This window comes from Oryx dammah, unplaced genomic scaffold (assembly GCF_014754425.2).
Source record: "Oryx dammah isolate SB20612 unplaced genomic scaffold, SCBI_Odam_1.1 HiC_scaffold_26, whole genome shotgun sequence".
Taxonomy (NCBI): Eukaryota; Metazoa; Chordata; class Mammalia; order Artiodactyla; family Bovidae; genus Oryx; species Oryx dammah.
This window is the reverse complement of record NW_024070210.1, coordinates 4,713,367-4,725,603: the sequence shown is the minus strand read 5'-3', so window position 1 is coordinate 4,725,603 and position 12,237 is coordinate 4,713,367.

The following is a 12,237-nucleotide window of genomic DNA, read 5'->3' as shown; positions in this document are numbered from 1 at the left end:
TTACTCAGACTCAAGTCCATCAAGTCAGTGATGCCATCCAGCTATCTCATCCTCTGTCGTCCCCTTCTCCTCCTGCCCCCAATCCCTCCCAGCATCACAGTCTTTTCCAATGAGCTAACTCTTCACATGAGGTGGCCAAAGTACTGGAGTTTCAGCTTCAGCATCATTCGTTCCAAAGAAATCCCAGGGCTGATCTCCTTCAGAATGGATTGGTTGAATCTCCTTTCAGTCCAAGGGACTTTCAAGAGTCTTCTCCAACACCACAGTTAAAAAGCATCAATTCTTCGGCACTCAGCTTTCTTCACAATCCAACTCTCACATCCATACATGACCACTGGAAAAACCATAGCCTTGACTAGACAGACCTTTGTTGGCAAAGTAATGTCTCTGCTTTTGAATATGCTGTCTAGGTTGGTCATAACTTTCCTTCCAAGGAGTAAATGGTTCTTAATTTTATGGCTGCAGTCACCATCTGCAGTGATTTTGGAGCCCCCCAAAATAAAGTCTGACACTGTTTCCACTGTTTCTCCATCTATTTCCCATGAAGTTAATGGGACCAGATGTCATGATCTTTGTTTTCTGAATGTTGAGCTTTAAGCCAACTTTTTCACTCTCTTCTTTCACTTTCATTAAGAGGCTTTTTAGTTCCTCTTCACTTTCTGCCATTACCAGGGAATAAATCTTGTGCTCATGCTCAGTTGGTAAGTTATGTCCAACCCTTTTTAACCCCATGGACTGTATCCTCACCAGGCTCCTTTGTCCATGGGATTTTCTAGGCAAGAATACTGGAGTGAGTTGCCACATTTTCTTCTCAAGGGCACCTTTTCAACTCAGAGGTCAAACTCACAATTCCTGAATTGGCAGGAGGATTCTTTACCAGTGAGCCACGAGGGAAGCCCAGGGAATAAGAGGGGAGGGATAAATTCGGAGATTGGGATTGACTTATACACACTACCATATATAAAATGGATAACATATAAGAACCTACTGGATAGGACAGAGAATTGTACTCAGTATTCTGTAAAGGCCAGTATGGGAAAAGAATCTAAAAAAAGAGTGGACATATGTTTATGTATAACTGATGCATTTTGTTGTACACCTGAAAGTAATACAACAGTGTGAGTGAAGTGAGTGAAGTCGCTCAGTTGTGTCCAACTCTGTGTGACCCCGTGGACTGAAGCCCACCAGGCTCCTCCGTCCATGGGATTTTCCAGGCAAGAACACTGGAGTGGGTTGCCATTTCCTTCTCCAAATACAACAGTGTAACTATACTCAAATACTAATTTAAAAAATAATAAATTACCTTTCTATCATTCAGTTCAGCAAGCCAATAATGTCTCTTTATCTGAAAAATATTATTAGTTTCATTACTATGAACCTTATTAATATGCATGAAGAATTTAGATGCTTGAGTATATAGTAAATCTGGCACTTTTGAGTTTGTAGGTGTAACTCAGATTCAACATTAAATGTAAACATTTTGCTATTTTTATTTCTATTCCAAGTTTAGAATTTTAATTTTTCATCTCTTTTGTTTGTTTTGAAACTCAGTATTCTTATCATACGTAATTGAAGTGTAAATATCACAGTATTTTTTTAAAAAACAAATGCCAATTAAAATGAGAGTTGCTGGCAACAGGCACAAGCTCACTTCATTTATTATAACATGTTCTGACCTTTTCATTATTTTGTGGTAATTATTCCATGTTTTTGCAACCATCAAAACTCAGATGGATTGTTTGAATCTGTCCTCTCCTTTGATTCAGAGTTCACACTTCCCTTTTCTTCGTTCTCCTAAGGATCTCTGACAAATTTCTTAACTATACTTTCATTAATAGTTTCATCAATAGTAAATTTATAGGTTTCCTCATTTAATTTCAGAAAAAATAGCAAGTTTAGTGTCTTCTATCTGAATTATCCATTTACTTCTATTAATGCCTATTTTAGTATATATATTGTTGCTTTGCTGTTAATGGTTCAATTTTGTTCTTGCAGCACATGATGAAGAACTCCTAAAATTTCAAGATAGTATCATATCTGTCTTGCTTTCTTCCACATCTAGTATATTCACTAAGACAGAGAGTTGTTTTATTTTTTAATTAGTGAACTTGTGGTTACATCTGTGAACCTCTATTTAAGGACTTATATAATGTTACTAGAGGTTTATAGAAACTACATTAGCAAAGTAATGCTCAAAAGCCTTCAAGCTAGGCTTCAGCAGTAGGTGATAGAAAAAGCAACAAAATTCCAGAAAAAGTCTACTTCTGCTATTGATTTTGCTAGAGCCTTTGACTGTGTGGATCACAGCAAACTGTGGAAAATTCTGAAAGAGATGAGAATACCAGACCACCCTACCTGGCTCTTGAGAAACCTGTATGCAGGTCAAGAAGCAAAGTTAGAACCAGACCTGGAACCACAGACTGGTTCCAAATCAGGAAAGGAGTACGTCAAGGCTGTATATTGTCACCCTGCAGAGTACATCATGTGAAATGTTGGGCTGGATGAAGCACAAGCTAGAATCAGGATTTTCTGAGAAATATCCATAATCTCAGATATGCAGATAATACCACTCTAATAGCAGAAAGTGGGGAATTAAAAACTCTCTTGATGAGAGTGAAAGATGAGAGTGAAAAAGCTGGCTTAAAACTCAATATTCAGAAAAGAAGATCATGGCATATGGTCCCATCAGTTCATGGTAAATAGATGGGGGAAAAAGTGGAAACAGTGACAGATTTTATTTTCCTGGGCTCCAAAACTGCCGCACCCATTAAATTAAAAGATGCTTGCTCCTTGGAAGAGAAGCTATGACAAACTTGGTGCATTAAAAAGCATAGGCATCAGTTTGCCAACAAGGGTCCATCTAGTCAAACCTTTGGTGTTCCCAGTAGTCATGTGTGGAACTGGACCATAAAGAAGGCTGAGTGCTGAAGAATTTATGCTTTTGAATTGTGATGTTGTAGAAGACTTTGAGGGTCCCTTGAAGTGCAAGAAGATCAAACCAGTCAATCCTAAAGGAAATCAACTCTGAATATTAACTTGAAGGATGATGAAGTTCTAATACTTTGGCCAAGTGATGTGAAGATTTCCTGGAGAGCCAAGTAATTGGAGAAAGCCTGATGCTGAGATGATGATGCCACAAATACACATGAAACCTATCCTAACACAATTGTTTCTGGATACAGATAAATGGTTGCTTCATTTTGGTTTGCTGATTTAATAATCACTGTTTAACTGTAAGGAATCTTGGAAATGGGATCAATCTATATCTAGGGTAACAACAACAATAAAAATAGTTCGCACAGAGAATTATTATTACAATGTGTCCTTTCTCCATGCACTCTTCAGAAAAGATGGTACAGAGATGTTCATCTCTAAATCAAAAGGACAGTCAGCATTTCCAGAAGTCATTAGTTATCCATTCTAATAAATATCTAATGAATATCAAAGTCATCGAGGCAAAATATGTTATGTTAAATCCAGAGAAAAGGAACGAACCACAGGAAATTACATCAATGAATATGACAGGTAATGGGGATCTGTCTCTTGAGATGTGTGTGCATATGTACATACCCATGTATATGCATGAGCTTCCCTGGTGGCTCAAATGGTAAAAAATAATAACAAGACTAAATAATGTAACAATGGCTATCATATTACAGAAACTGTGAGTAATGAATTGGCAGGTGCTTTGCTAATAAGAGTTATGATGTAAATAACTCACTTAGCCACAGAAAAACCTACAAGGACCAACAAATGACACCCAAGGAGGGAACACAAGCATGGTGAACATGTGGAAAAATGTGACTTTTTGATTAGAGCTTAGGAGAAAAAACACGAGGTCGTTATGCAGTAAACGATGGCCTTCTTAAATCAGTTGGGGATAAAACCTCGCTATAGTCAAAGATGTCTTTAGAAGCACAGGCATGATCTGAGGGGACCTAGAGTCCAGGGTAAGGCCGTGACCATCTGTGGTCAGTGGAACTGAATTTGGGTGAGGCTTGAGTTTCCTTCAGCTCTCTCCTCACTATACGTGGGAAGTACCTCGGTACAGGGTAGCGGCCTATAACAGTTAGGCGAGTGGGGCATTTTGTTTCCATATTCTTTCCTTCTTAAGGGGGGAAATATCACAGCCCATTAAAGGAAGCCAGGGGGACTCATAGAAATCCCAGTTGATCATCTAAACCCAGACACTGAATTTTGGGTTTTGCACCTTTACATTTCATGCAAAGATGGGCACAATAAAGGACAGAAATGGTATCGACCTAACAGAAGTAGAAGATATTAAGAAGAGGTGGCAAGAATACACAGAAGAACTATACAAAAAGATTTTCATGATCCAGATAATCACGATGGTGTGATCACTCACCTAGAGCCAGACATCCTGGAATGCAAAGTCAAGTGAGCCTTAGGAAGTATCACTACGAACAAAGCTGGTGGAGGTGATGAATTCCGGTTGAGCTATTTCAAATCCTACAAGATAATGCTGTGAAAGTGCTGCACTCAATAAGCCAGAAAATTTGGAAAACTCAGCAGTGGCCACAGGACTGGAAAAGGTCAATTTTCATTCCAATCCCAAAGAAAGGCAGTGCCAAAGAATGTTCAAAATACCACACAATTGCACAAAATTCTCCAAATCAGGCTCCAACAGTATGTGAACCGTGAACTTCCAGATGTTCAAGCTGGATTTAGAAAAGGCAGAGGAACCAGAGATCAAATTGCCAACATCCGTTTGGGTCATTGAAAAAGCAAGAGAATTCCAGAAAAACATCTACTTCTACTTTATTGATTATGCCAAAGCCTTTGACTCTGTGGATCACGACAAACTGTGGAAAATTCTCAAAGAGATGGGAATACCAAACCACCTGACCTGCCTCTTGAGAAATCTATATGCAGGTCAGGAGCAATAGTTAGAACTGGACATGGAACAACAGACTGGTTCCAAACAGGAAAAGGAGTACGTCAAGGCTGTATATTGTCACCCTGGTTATTTAACTTATATGCAGAGTACATCATGAGAAATGCTGGACTGGATGAAGCACAAGCTGGAATCAAGATTGCCAAGAGAAATATCAATAACCTCAGATATACAGATGACACTGCCCTTATGGCAGAAAGCGAAGAAAACTAAAGAGCCTTTTGATGAAAGTGAAAAAGGAGAGAAAAGTTGGCTTAAAACTCAAACTTCAGAAAAGTAAGATCATGGCATCACATTGCACCACTTCATGGCAAATAGATGGGGAAACAGTGGAAACAGTGGCTGACTTTATTTTTCTGGGTTCCAAAGTTACTGCAGATGGTGACTGCAGCCATGAAATTAAAAGACACTTGCTCCTTGGAAGAAAAGTTATCACCAACCTAGACAGCACATTAAAAAGCAGACATTAGTTTGCCAACAAATGTCCATCTAGTCCAAGCTATGGTTTTTCCAGTAGCCTTGTATGGATTTGAGAGTTGGACTATAAAGAAGGCTGAGCACTAAAGAATTGATGCTATTGAACTGTGGTGTTGGAGAATACTCTTGAGTGTCCCTTGAACTGCAAGGAGATCTAACCAATCCATCCTAAAGGAGATCAGTCCTGAATATTCATTGGAAGGACTGATGCTGAAACTGAAACTCCAATATTTTGGCCACTTGATGGGAAGAACTGACTCAGAGAAGACCCTGAGACTGGAAAGTTTGAAGGCAGGAGAAGAAAGGGATGACAGAGGATTAGATGGCATCACTAACTCAATGGACATGAGTTTGAGTAAACTCCGGGAGTTGGTGTTGGACTGGGAAACCTGGTCTGCTGCAGTCCACGGATCACAAAGATTTGGACACAGCTGAGCGGCTGAATTGACTGACTGACTGCCCTTTACATCAATCTACTCTTAAACCATGAACAAGTGAACAAAGGAAGTTTCAGCGATTCTGTTTTTTTGTTTTTTTGTCATATATTGGGTCAGTTCATGAGCATTTTGACACTAGTCATTTCATGTTCAACATAAAGAGAGCTTGGTTAGTCTAGAGATTTCAAACATGGATACTGACAGATCCGTAAGTGGATGCACCTCCAAGGTAGTCTTCAACATCTCAGCTTCTGGTCAAGAGTTCTATCTCTTGTGTCCTGATCTATGATTACAATATAATGAAAAACTTTCTTCTCTGACCTTCCACCAACACTCTTGTCATGGCACCATCACTTTATCATTTTCCCTTTCTCCTCTTGTTTTTGAAGAATATATTTACATGTTCTAATCTGTGGGTGCCACTGAGAATGAAAGTGCTTTCAGTACGTGCCCTTTTGTGGAAAATGCAGGTGACTCCTTTTTTCCCTTGTTGTGAAGATTGAGTGAACACTGGAGTGTGGAACATGGTGTCAGCTCTCTCCAGGTGCATTCTCCCTCCAGCCTGCAGAACAGCTCTTGGGAACCCTATACCTTGCATGTTTTTGCTAATAACTTTCAGAGAGTAATGTCTAAGTGCATAATATAACCTGGTAGTGATGTCATGGATGTGGTGAGCTAATCCTCTCTCCCACAAAACTTCTGTTAGCTACTCTTTACTAACAGTAGTCTAAGAGATGAGGTGCACATTAGCAAATTGAGTTAAGGGCAGTTGAGAACAGTCTGAAATCTATGATGACAGTGTGCTCTACACTGAGTGTTTGGGCAAAGAGGCGTCATACCTCTGCCATCCTTTCAAAACCAAACATTGCAAAATATTTTAAAAGGATCTTTACTTTGGATGAATGAATGATATCAAGTCCTAACTTTCAATGTTCCCATTGATAGCTTCACAAAGCCCTTTCACACATATTCCTTCATTTTATCCTTGCAATGAGAGTAGCGATTGTCCTAGACTCTAGCATTTAGTTAAGGAAGAGCCATATGCAGGGATACAGCAATCTGCGGTTAACCCACACCTCTTCTGGATTCCTACTCCTGTTCTAACCCCCCAAAATCTGTTGAGGAATAAGGGCTTGATGTGAAATGCTGCTCTCTTGGCAAGAGCACCTAGTGATGCTGTGTCCCTTTGGGTTAAAAAAAAATCCAGAGAGATGAGACAGGAAATCTATCAACACCTTGCCCAGTGATGGAGGGAAGTGATGTCTACTAGGTTAAATCAAGGGCAACGTATGTCTATTTGCTTCCAGGAAGTTCAGGCATTGAAAGAGTCGTTAGCATTCTATTCTATCTGAATCAAACACCTGCATTTACTTGCCTTGGATAATGAGGAAAAGTGGGGTCTCTTAAATATAACCCTTTGCTATAAATAGACAATCCGTCTTAAATTTAATTATTGTCATTGTCAAAGTGCAGACATGAAGAGGCAGAGTTGTGTGGCAGAACTATTCCTTGGCTGGATGTAGGCACCTGGTTCCAATTGCAGCTCTGGTACTCATTAAGTGTGTGGCCCAGGTTGATTAATTTCACATCTTCAGGCCCTGCTGTTCTCTGGAGCGTGCATTTTCTACCCCTAATGGTTTTCAGTGCATCTTGCTTTTCCATTCTTCCTGAGGCTGCCTTCACTCCAGACCTCACCTTTTCTTACACGGATTATTATAAGAAGCTTCTGTCTGATTGCTGTTTTCCCAGTTTCACCTCTTTAAACACCCCAACCTCTGCTAAATCTACCTTTTATATTGCTGTTAGCAGCAGCTGATGAAAACATAAATCTCATGCTATCACTCTCTCAATTAAAGTCTTTCAAGGTTTTTCCGCAGTTTCCACAAGAAGATCCAACCCTTTAGCTTGCCATAAAGAGAACTACAGGAATGGGGAATGCCTGTTTATTGCCCTTTCTCAGGAAGCTTCCTACAGTGCAATCATTCCAAACCTGTTATATTTTCCTGTATATGCCCATTCTCTTCAGCTCTGAATCTTATCCTTGTGTGTGTTATATTACCCTCTGCCTTCCTTATGCATTCTCGCTTGGCTCCTGATCTCTTGTCATCCTCCAACAGGCTCAAGCATTGCCTTCTTCAGAAAGTCTTCCCTGGATTTCTTGGTTTGGATCTGGGTCTGCCTGTTTGTAGATGTCACACCCTAAACAACAATGCAGCGTAACTCTTTGCAGTGGATACTGATGGTCTGACGGTGACTGTTTCCCTTTCTGCCTCCAGCCACTCCTAATAAAATGTGAAGTTTTTTTTTTTTTTTCTTTTTTCAAGGGAAGGCCTGTGCTTTCATCTCTATTTCTCTGGCAGAGTACCTGGTACATGGCTGATGTGCAATAAATGAAAGCAAGATGAATAGATAAGAAATGTGGACTCCACCAGTCCATCTATTCATGACATTCTGTGAATGTATAATCACTCAAATTCATTTTGCATTCTAGAAAATCACTGATATGGAGTTTTATCTTCCTCTTTGATCCAAAAAGGAACACACACAGATACATGAATTAAATAATCTTTGCAGAATAGAGAGAAATGCTAAATTCTAAATCTGCATCTGATATCAAGCGGCTGCCAACACTACAACTCTCCACATCATTCCCCACCCCAGTCAGATTCAACATCCAGAGGAGTCGTGTTGAACAAGGATGTAGGTTAATAGATGCCAATTGAAGTTCAGTGAAGATAAAAATGAAGAATAATGAGTTTGAGTGCAAAGATGAAAATGAGAAATTGACAAATGGAAAATAATTCAGGATGACCAGAAATTAGATTCATGAACTATCAACTAATTTTTTTTCTCAAAGTCAAGATCAATAAACAGGAAAAAAAATTAAAGAGAGAAAACTTGAAAGATGCATATTTTAATACTTTATTTGGAAAACAAGAGGCTCTGTAATTTGTGATAAGAAAGCAACTACTGAATTGTAAAGAGAAGGGAGTAAGTAATTTGCAAATTATGCAATGTGATTTCTGTCCCTAAATTTACCAGTAACTTCTACGTGACTCTGTTGGTTCCTTGAAGTCTCTGGGCTTTTTGTTTGCTTTTACTTGTCCCTGGACTAAAGGGGCTGATTTATATAATTTGGATTTCTTGCCATCTTAGTATTCTGTGAACCTGCAAACACCATAGAGCAATAAACAATGGATCTAGGTACACCGACACAGAAAATGGGTGATTCTCTTTAATGAAAAGAGATGGAAAATTCACAGTAGGACTAGTTACCCGAAAGGATGTTTGAGGAAGAAGATGGAGAATATAAAACGTAGTCATTTGGGGATGCAGACTAACTTCTTATGAAGGAAACCTAGCTAGCTTCTGAAAGAAATAAGCTGGGAATTAACAAAGGAAGCCAAGACCCGGTGAATCTCATCCTCAATCTAGTTCCTCAGAAGGCATGAGCCTGTCCAGGATAGTGAATCTTCTTCATGCTACAAATGTCTGTGATTCGATAACTGCTGGTGGTTCAGTCGGTAAAGAATCTGCTTGCAATTCAGGAGGCCACCTGAAACGCAGGAGACCCGGGTCCGATCCCTGGGTCAGAAAAATTCCCTGGAGAAGGAAATGCCGACCGCACTCCAATGTTCTTGCCTGGGAAATCCATGCGCAGTGGGGCTTGAGGGGAGCGGGGCGTGCTACAGTCCATAGGGTCACAAGAATTGGAGAGGGCTTAGCGACTATACCACCACCTCCACCAGATCGTCTGGTGCAATCCTCCTGTCGGAGTCATCTAAGTCCTAAGAAGGTAAGTGCTGGTCTGTTTTCTAACGGCACCTTTTCTCTTGCTCCCTGCTTGTTCCAATGGCAGGCTGTTTCTCCCACCCCATACTTTCCCGCATACCCTCATGCCCTCTGAAACGGAGCAGAATGAGATCCCTGCAATCTTAGATGACAGACTTAAACACCATGCCCCTTCCTCATCTTATTTAAATAGCTTTGATCTGCTCTCTCTCTCCTCTAAAGATGATAGCCAAATTATACAGCACAGCTTTTTATTCAGCCTCAACCAGAAATTAATATTTTGCAGCAGTCAACTTCTAAGTCCTTTAGTGGCCACCATTTTTATTTACAGAGACCATTTAAAAACAAAAGAAAGAAAAAGAAGGCAACTGATGGTTTGATTTGAACATGCCAAAAGACTGATCTTTTTTATTCCCCAAGGTTGTAGGTAAACATTAATTATCATGTTAAGATCTAAACATAATCATGGAAACTGCAATCATAGACATAATAGCATCATTTGAGCCTTCACTGAATTACCTGTTTATGCTACCTTTTCTCTGAAATCCTTTCTCAGTCTAGCCTATTGTAAGCTTCTCACCATCTGTGGCGTGTGCCTCCCTTTAACAAACTGTTCTCTCTTTGGTTTCCTGCTTTTGAGTGTTTGAATGCTGTCAGAGGAAAAAGTTCTGATTTCCTGTCAGTTCATCTTTCTGTGATAAACAGCTGTGAGTGCGGTGTGCAGGCTGTGATGGGACATGCTTTTGTGTGATGTTCCTTTTACTACAAAGAGACGCGTTTTCTTGATCCCCACTTTTTAATATAAATTTAAATAAGAGTAGTTACTTATTATGAAGTTGCTACACGTTCTAAGTGCATAATAAGAAAGAAACAGAGTGGGCGATATGTTCTGTATTTGCCTTAGAATTATAAGTAAACTGAAGTCTAAGATGAAAAAAAAAATGAAGGCAAAATGGTAATGGAACAAGTACGGAGAAAGTAAAAGATGAACAGAAAAGTGAATAGGAAACTTAATTCGGTCTTCCTGGAAGATGTTTCCTCCTTGAATTACCTTCACTGGATACGTACCTCTCACACCTATAACATGCTTGGGTGAGCAAGTTTTCATTTCCTTTTTCACATGTGCAAGTAAAACAAAGTTGCTTTGTTTCTATAGTTTCTTAGTTACATTTGAGTGCATCTGTTTGTAGCTCTGTAGCACTCTATTTAGCTCAACACTTTTACATCCATAAAGCTAGGAGAAATGATTTGTAATCAAAGACTTAAATATTTTAACAGGCTACCCCAAAATGCTTCTTCACAAATGTTATTGTCTTTGGATAGTCATGTAGGAGGCTTTTAGAATTTCATTTGCTAAATAAATTAACAAATATTACTTTATGTTATGCTGTTAAAGAAGACAGTGTAGCAATTTAAGTTAGATGCTGCAATCTTGGGGTGGTTTAAGTGTTATTTTAAAATTAACTTTATTCCAGATTTTTACTAGAACTCTGACAGAATTCACTTTTAGGTGATTCTGAATTATTTTTAACAATAAAAGTCCTATTTAATTGCAAGGCCAGGTTATTTTAAACTTTCCTCTGGAGGAAAGAAATTTTGGCTCCTAAATTAATATTGCTATTACAGATAATTTGCTGAGACAGACAATAGTGTTGAGGTTTTTACATAGTCTGTGATACCCAGGAAACTTTATCTCTGGGTATCACTGCTAAAAACCATTTGACAATTTAGATTGGGCCCACAGGAGAGTCAGACTTTCATTCTATTGGGGTTTCTAAATGAATTAATGACATGGTGATGTTGCAAGGGGAACATTAAAATGCTAAGTTAAGGGATCAACCATTGAGTATAATTAATACATAATGAGTGGTTCCAAATTCATGTTATCAGCTCCCTTTCTGAAAGAAATCATCACACATTTGCTAGTTTATTTGCTTCAGTATGCAATTGAAGTAAATAGTGAATACATTTTATATGCTAGAGATGTTTATGACAATTTTACTGAAAGAACACAGGAATGTTTAAATTTAAATCCTGGTTTTTCCAGTTGCAAGCTGTGCTGTCTTTGACAATTTACTTAACATCTGTAAGTCTTGGATACCATTTGTAAAATCATATCCAGGACAGCTCTCTTAAAGGACTTTGAGAATTAGCATTACTAAATATGGGTACATAGAACAGTGCTTGACAGGTAGAAGATTCTTCATAAGCTTTATTTCTTTTTTTATAATTCTTATTGTTCTTTCTACAGTGCATCTAAATTAGCTTGACTTACATGCATCATATTTTTGTACTGAATTGTGCCATTCAGAGGAGAGTATATAATGATGATTATTATTTGACTTGAAACCATTTTCACAGTGCTCGTATGGAGAATTTTATACTCTATTGCTTACTACTGCTTAACTTGATCATGTGAATTTTTTATAACAGAGGATACAAAAATCTGAGAACTTTATAATTTTCCCAAATTAAACAAAGTCACTATGAATATCATTAATTATACTTATTTTATTGAGAAAAAGTTACTTCACACAAATGAAAATATTATTATTATTATGTTTAATTCAGGAAAGCTTTGGCCTGGGCATTGAAATGTATTCATTTCCTAAAACA